This window comes from Macrobrachium nipponense, chromosome 38, assembly GCF_015104395.2.
Source record: "Macrobrachium nipponense isolate FS-2020 chromosome 38, ASM1510439v2, whole genome shotgun sequence".
In the NCBI taxonomy this organism is placed as follows: domain Eukaryota; kingdom Metazoa; phylum Arthropoda; class Malacostraca; order Decapoda; family Palaemonidae; genus Macrobrachium; species Macrobrachium nipponense.
Window position 1 is genome coordinate 10,676,495 of NC_061098.1, and position 7,351 is coordinate 10,683,845.

Consider the following 7,351-nt stretch of genomic DNA (forward strand, 5'->3'; position numbering starts at 1 on the left):
AATACCTGTCATGAATGCGAGGGATTAAATGCAGAAGAGTGGAAGACTTTAACTTCTTATTTGAAGAAGTTAGAGAGGGATAGGGTTAGACGTCTGAAAGGTGTGAGTTCAAGGCCTATTGAGCCTTTTACTGATAATTATTCTAATCCTAATGATTTAGATTCTCCCTATGTGTCTAATTCACAAAGTGTACTTTCGGAATCGGCCTCGGAAATCGCCGATCTGAAAGCTACTATTCGAGACATGAAGTCCAAAATGGCGGACTTACAAGGTAAGGCTAGTGAAAGTGAGGATTACAGTGAAGTGAGTTCTCCCAGTGTTGTGGAGGGGGCGTTTGATCTTCCCTGCGACGCTCCCAGGCCTAGACCTCTTCCAAGCTCCATGCCCAGAGGAGAAGGAAAGTCGAAAGCCTTAAGGAGGTCGTGGGGAATCCCCAACGGTCAGACGTCCCTTCAGCAAGCTCTGTTTCGTGGCAGGCTGCTCAAGGGCGCTTTAGAAAAAAAAAAGCGTCCTTCGTGAGTGTTTCTCATCCTCTCCCTCTCCCTCACCTAAACGAGGGTGGAAGGAGTCGGATTTATCGAGGCCTCTGAAACGTCATTTGAAAGAACCCGAAATTGATTCGAGCCCAGAGCGTTTCTCAGATGACGCTCCCTCTTCTATTAGAAGGCGAAGGTGGCGTCAGCGTCACCCGACGAGGACGCAGAAGTACCCTTTCCTACTCTCCCCCGATTGATGACGAAAGGCGTCATGCAGTTGACGTGGGAGAAGCTTCAAGGAAGATTATAATGGCAGTACAAGAACAACTGGCCTCTCTGGTGGGAGTTTTAGCGCCTCGTAGGAAGGACGTTGCGCTTCCAATCAAGAAGTCTCGTCCTCTCTCCCCTGCTAAGCGAGAAGCGTCATGCAGACGTGAAGCTTCTAAACATATTACAGAAGCTTCGGGTTCGAGAGCGAGATCGGTAGCTTACGAAAGATACGTAACGCCAGAGAGACGTGAGACGTCTTTTAGACATGAAGCGTCTTTGAAAGCTGTTGGTAGACGCGAAGCTCCAACCAATATTTTGGCGCCAGTTAGGACGCCTTTTGAGAGCGGAGCGTCTTCCAGGCGCGAGGCGTCATCCGGACGTCAGCAGCCAAGTAAGCGGGAGGCGTCAGCCAGGACGCTTGGCGGACGAGAAGCGTCATCCAAGCGGGAAGCGTCTTCTATTTAAGGAGAGAAGCCTGAACTTTTGGCGCCTTCCAGGGCTATTAAAGCGGGGAAGAGGAAGGAATATCATTCCCTTAGCCCCTCTCCTATTAGGAGTTTTGTCTCCTCCAGAGGAAGAACGTACAGAGTTGGGAGCGGAGACTCATTTAGATCCCGAGTTAGAAGTAAACTCGGACGAAGAATATCAAGGAAGAGAAGGACTGTCGAACTATAAAGTTTTGACTGCCTTGCTTCTAGAGGAGTATGGAGACGAATTGACTCCTGCCGCTCCTCCTTCTCCGCGCTCTCTGTTTTCGAGTGCTAAGACGAAGAGTCTTCGTCTTTTCTCAAAATGAAGCCCACCATTTCAATGAAGAGGGCTCTACAATCCTTAGACTCTTGGATGAAGTCTAAGAAGGACTTAGTAAGAACGGTCTTCTGCATGCCTCCAGCGAGACTAGCTGGTAAAAGAGGCATTTGGTATCAGACTTTTCGACCTTAGTTGACGCTTCACGTCGACAAGGTCTGAACTCGGCACGGATTACGTGGGGCATTTCTGAACTGGACCATCTCCTCAAGGGACTCTTTCATGTATTTGGAGTTTTCAACTTCGTAGATTGGTCCCTTGGGTGATGTCCAAGAAAGCCCATGATTCTGAAGGAATCGACCAGAAGCCCTTTTGTGCATATTGTCTTGTATAGACAAAGCGGTTGCAGGATGGCTCGTTTGAAATCTCCTCTTTGTTTGGAGCAGGTCTTCTAAAAAAGAGGACGGTATATGGTGCCTTTTTAACCAAGGCAGTCTCCCACGCTCAGAGGGCAGCGCTGCTGTATTCGCCTTTGTCTGACTTTTTGTTCCCTTCTCAGTTGGTGAAGGACATTGCTCATTCATTAACTGAGAAGGCGACTCAGGACCTTCTGACGCAGTCAGCAAGGAAGAAGAAGCCTGCTTCTACACCTGACAAGAAAGGACCGAGTACATCGGTTCAGCCCTTTCGAGGTGGCCCTACCTCCAGACCTCCCGCAAGAAGGAAGGCTCCTGAGAAGAGAGGTAGGTCTGCCTTTCGTCCCTTTAAAAAGGGAAAGTGAAGCTTCTCTCCTCCAAGCACCAGTAGGTGCCAGGCTCCTGGGATTTGTGGAGGCCTGGACACTTATAACGCAGACGCGTCATCGTTGTCTATAATAAGGAAGGGATATCGTATCCCTTTCCTGAACACTCCTCCCCTAACGTCAATACCACCCGGGAACTAACAGCCAAGTACAAGGATCCTATGCTGAGGGATAACTCTTCGATTGATGGTGGAACAAATGTGGGACAAGAAGGCGATAGAACTAGTTACTGGATCAAAACTCCCCGGGGTTTTTACAATCACCTTCCTTTTTCTGGTTGCGAAGGCCTCGGGAGGCTGGAGACCAGTACTTGGATCTGTCAGCTCTTCTGAACAAATTTGTTAGGAAGGAGAAGTTCTCGATGGAGACTTCTGCTTCAGTCCTTGCGTCATTGCGACAAGGAGATTGCATGGTGTCTCTAGATCTCCAGGACGCCTATTTTCACGTCCCGATCCACCCTTCATCAAAAGAAAAAAAGAAGTACCATCCGTTTCATGACGGGGGGAAGGATCTTTCAGTTCAGAGCCTTGTGTTTCGGCCTGTCCACAGCTCTTCAGGTCTCACAAGCCTGATGAAGAATGTGGCGATGGTTTCTTCACCTCAAAGGAGTAAATATCTCTTCTGTATTTGGACGGACTGGCTCATCAGGGCCAGATCAGAGAGACAGTGCTTGGAGGACCTGACGTTAACTTTAGATCTGATCAAAGCGTTGGGATTGCTCGTGAACCTCGAGAAGTCGCAGCTGACCCCACCCCCAGACAGAACTTAGTCCATCTGGGGATTCAGATGGATTCTCGGGGTTTTCGAGTATTTCCTTCGCAAGAGAGAATCGCAAAAGGTTTACAGATAGTGTCTCTCTTCTTAAGGAAGGAACATACGTCGGCGAGGAATGGTTGAGCCTTCTAGGGACCCTTTCCGCTCGACAGTTCTTCCCGCTAGGAAGACTTCATTTACGTCCGCTTCAATTCTTCCTCAAGAAGTCTTGGAGTTGGAAAACTGGACAACTGTCGGACCTTTCCCATTCCAGTGGAGATAAGATCGCACTGGAATGGTGGTTGCCCCCTCTGGAAGAGAACAAAGGGATCTCTCTAAGGACACAGAACCCAGACCTAGTGTTGTACTCCGACGCGTCGGAGAAAGGTTGGGGAGCAACATTAGGCTCGAAGGAGGTGTCAGGCACCTGGGAACCAGCGCAGGTGACTTGGCACATAAACTGCAAAGAGCTCTTCGCCGTGCATCTGGCTTTGAAGAGTCTAGAACCTCTGGTGTCGAACAAAGTAGTGCAAGTAAACGTGGACAACACCACCGCACTTGCCTACATTCGAAAACAGGAAGGGACTCACTCCTCGTTCCTTTACGAACGACGAGAGACCTTTTGCTTTGGACGTCTCACAGGAACATCTCCCTTCTGACAAGGTTCGTGCAGGGAGTAAAGAATGTGAGGGCGGACAGACTCAGCAGGAGGAACCAGGTCCTTCATACAGAGTGGACCCTACACGAGGAGGTGTGTCAAGATCTCTGGTCGCTGTGGGGGACACCTCATGTGGATCTCTTCGCCACATTCATTTCCAAAAAGGCTGGCAGTCTTTGCTCGGTCATGGAAGATCCAAGAGCTCTTATGGTAGACGCCTTCCTGCTAGATTGGTCTCGCGTAGACGTCTATGCTTTTCCTCCATTCAAAATCCTGGGACTAGTACTAAAAAAGTTTGTGGCGTCAAAGGAGATGACATTGATAGCCCCCTTTGGCCGGCCCAAGATTGGTTCACGGAGGTGGTAGAGTGGATCGTAGACTTTCCAAGATCCCTACCAAGAAGGATGGATCTTCTCAGACAGCCACACTTCAAGAGGTATCATCAAAACCTCCCCGCTCTCGCTCTGACTGCCTTTCGACTATCGAAAGACTCGTCAGAGCGAGAGGGTTTCTCGCGAAGTTGCAAGCGCGATCGCGAGAGCACGCATAACCTCCACTACGAAAGTATATCAGTCGAAGTGGGAGGTTTTTAGAAGGTTGTGTAGAACTAAGAAGTTGTCCTCCTCCACTACCTCTATAGCGGAAATTGCTGATTTCCTTCTATTCCTGAGAGAGCAATCTCATTCTAGCTGTATCCACAATAAAGGGATACAGAAGTATGCTCTCGGCTGTCTTCAGGAATAGAGGATTAGATCTGGCAGATAATAAAGATCTCCACGATCTCATAAGGTCCTTTGAGACTTCAAAGTCGAAGGAACCGGTCCCTCCGAACTGGAACCTAGACGTGGTTCTCAAGTTTCTTTCATCTGAAAGATTCGAACCTCCTCATCTGGCTTCGTTTCGAGACATCACCAGAAAATGCCTATTCCTATTATCTTTAGCTACGGCAAAGAGAGTTAGTGAATTACATGCTCTGCAAGATAAAGTAGGTTTCAAGGGAGACTCAGCTATTTGCTCGTTTAAGACCTTGTTTTTAGCTAAGAATGAGAATCCCTCGAATCCCTGGCCTAAGTCATTCGAAGTCAAAGGCATATAGAGTCTAGTAGGAAGAGAAGCAGAAAGATCTCTATGCCCTGTAAGAGCTCTAAAGTTCTACATTCAGAGAAAGCATCAGATGGGAGGCTCTAGACAAGGTCTTTGGTGCGCGGTAAAAGACCCCACAAGACTGATGTCCAAGAATGCTCTGGCATTCTTTGTGAGGAACGTCATTACAGACGCGCATAAGGTCTGTTCTGACGAACAGTTACGACTGTTGAAAGTTAAAGCTCATGAAGTGAGAGCAGTAGCGACGTCTCTCTCGTTTCATAAGAATATGTCGCTTAAAAAACATCATAGATACGACATTTTGGCGATGCAACTTCAGTATTTGCCTCTCATTACTTGAAAGACGTTCGTGTGACATATGAGAAGTGTTTTTCTCTGGGTCCTTTCGTATCGGCGGATACGATTCTGGGTACGGGAGCCGACACCAATCCTTAAAAGTATATACTTTTCTTCTTTTTGGATATGGTCTGGAGTCTCTTCGAACAATGGAGGACTTGGTTTAGCACGGGCGGCCGTCTATGTTGTTCAGTAAGAGAATCTTGTCATATCTAATTAGATGAGTATAATTTTTTTTTAGAAATTATGTATGTGTGCGTAGTGGTTTTTGAGTTACGGTTGTTGTGAAGAGTTCGGGGATAACTCGGAACAATCCTTAGTTCTAAACATATGGTTAGGATCAGGTGGTCGGGATTGTTGTGTGCTCCTTCATAAGGTGTATTGTCATATAAGTGGATCAGCACCCATTGACAAAGTCCTTTCAGGCTCTGCCGAGTAAGCGGATAAGACCCATCGGCAGACCCACAAGAACTCTTGGCCATAGATCATATATCTCGCTAAAGTTTCTTGAGGTGATGCAGACTAATGGGCAAACACCCACGAAGTCTACCACCTATCAGGTAGGAACCAAGGTTTTATTTATACCTACAACATATGTTGTTTACCTGTCTATTCCATATAGTAGCTGTCTCTTACCCTCCCACCGAAAGGTGCCAATCAGCTATGTATATATCTGACAGGTAAGTTGATTGTATGAAAATGATATTGTTATGTTACAATAAAGTTTCATACATACTTACCTGGCAGATATATACAATTAAAGGCCCACCCAGCCTCCCCGCAGGAGACAGGTGGAAGAAGAAGAGAAAATATGATAGAAAACGGGGATGGTTCCTAGTCCTGCCGCCCAGGGCAGGCCGGTAGATCACCTGACCTACCTGTAGCGAGTGGCGCGAAATTTGAATTTCTGTCGGGGACGACGGAGTCTTAGCTATGTATATATCTGCCAGGTAAGTATGTATGAAACTTTATTGTAACATAACAATATCATTTTACATTAATTAGATTAAGTATTTTCATACAATCAACTTACCTGTCAGATATATACATAGCTAAGACTCCGTCGTCCCCGACAGAAATTCAAATTTCGCGCCACTCGCTACAGGTAGGTCAGGTGATCTACCGGCCTGCCCTGGGTGGCAGGACTAGGAACCATTCCCGTTTTCTATTATATTTTCTCTGTCGCCGGTGGTATCAACATTGTTGTTACTACCTCCTGACTTAGATTCTTATTTCAACCTTTTGATCATCGTTTCTCGGCTTTTTGGTGACGTATCTGGATCGTGGTTTTTGGCATTCGCTACTGTGGACTGAATTTGGACTTGCTTTTTGATTTTTCTCAGTATGTCTGACTCAAATGTGAGTGTGAGAATGTGTGTGAATGTAGGCTGCAAGGTGAGGATACCGAAGGCTTCGGTTGATCCTCACACTGTATGTCGTAAATGTAGGGGGTTTGAATGTTCTTCTTCTAATACCTGTCATGAATGTGAGGGGTTGAATGCAGAAGAATGGAAAAGACTAACTTCTTATTTGAGGAAGTTAGAGAGGGATAGAGTTAGACGTTTGAAGAGTGAGAGTACAAGGCCTATTGAGCCTTTTATTGACCCTATCTCTAACCTTGATTTTGATTCTCCCTCTGTGTCGAATCATTCACAAGCTTTACTTTCAGAATCGGCCTCTGAAATCGCCGATCTGAAGGCTACTATCTCTAAGATGAAGTCCAAAATGGCAGTCTTACAAGGTAAGGATAGTGAGAGTGAAGTGTTTAGTGAAGTGAGTGCTCCCAGTGTTGTGGAGGGGGCGTTTGATCGTCTCTGCGACGCTCCCAGGCCTAGACCGCTTCCAAGCTCCCATGCCCAGAGGAGAAGGAAAGTCGAAAGCCTTAAGGAGGTCGTGGGGAATCCCCAACGGTCAGACGTCCCTTCAGCAAGCTCTGTTTCGCTTCAGGCTGCTCAGGACCGCTTTAGAAAAAGCGTCCTGCCAGAGAGTTTCTCTTCCTCTCCCCCTCTCTCACCTAAACGAGGGTGGAAGGATTCGGACCTTTCCAGGCCCCTGAAAAGGCATTTTAGAGAACCTGATTTGAATTCAAGCCCGGAGCGCTTCTCAGATGAAGCTCCCTCTTCAATCAAAAAGGCAAAGGTTGCGTCAATGTCTCCCTACATGGACGTAGCGGATCGCTCGCCTTCGAATTCTCTTTCTCCTCCC

The 7,351-nt window shown here is 47.2% G+C and overlaps 1 protein-coding gene across 1 annotated transcript in view; it reads right to left on the minus strand.

Annotated features, from left to right (window-relative positions):
• LOC135209622 (major facilitator superfamily domain-containing protein 8-like) overlaps positions 1-7,351 on the minus strand; it is a 101,540-nt gene that overhangs the window by 35,309 nt on the left and 58,880 nt on the right. The window lies entirely within an intron of this gene.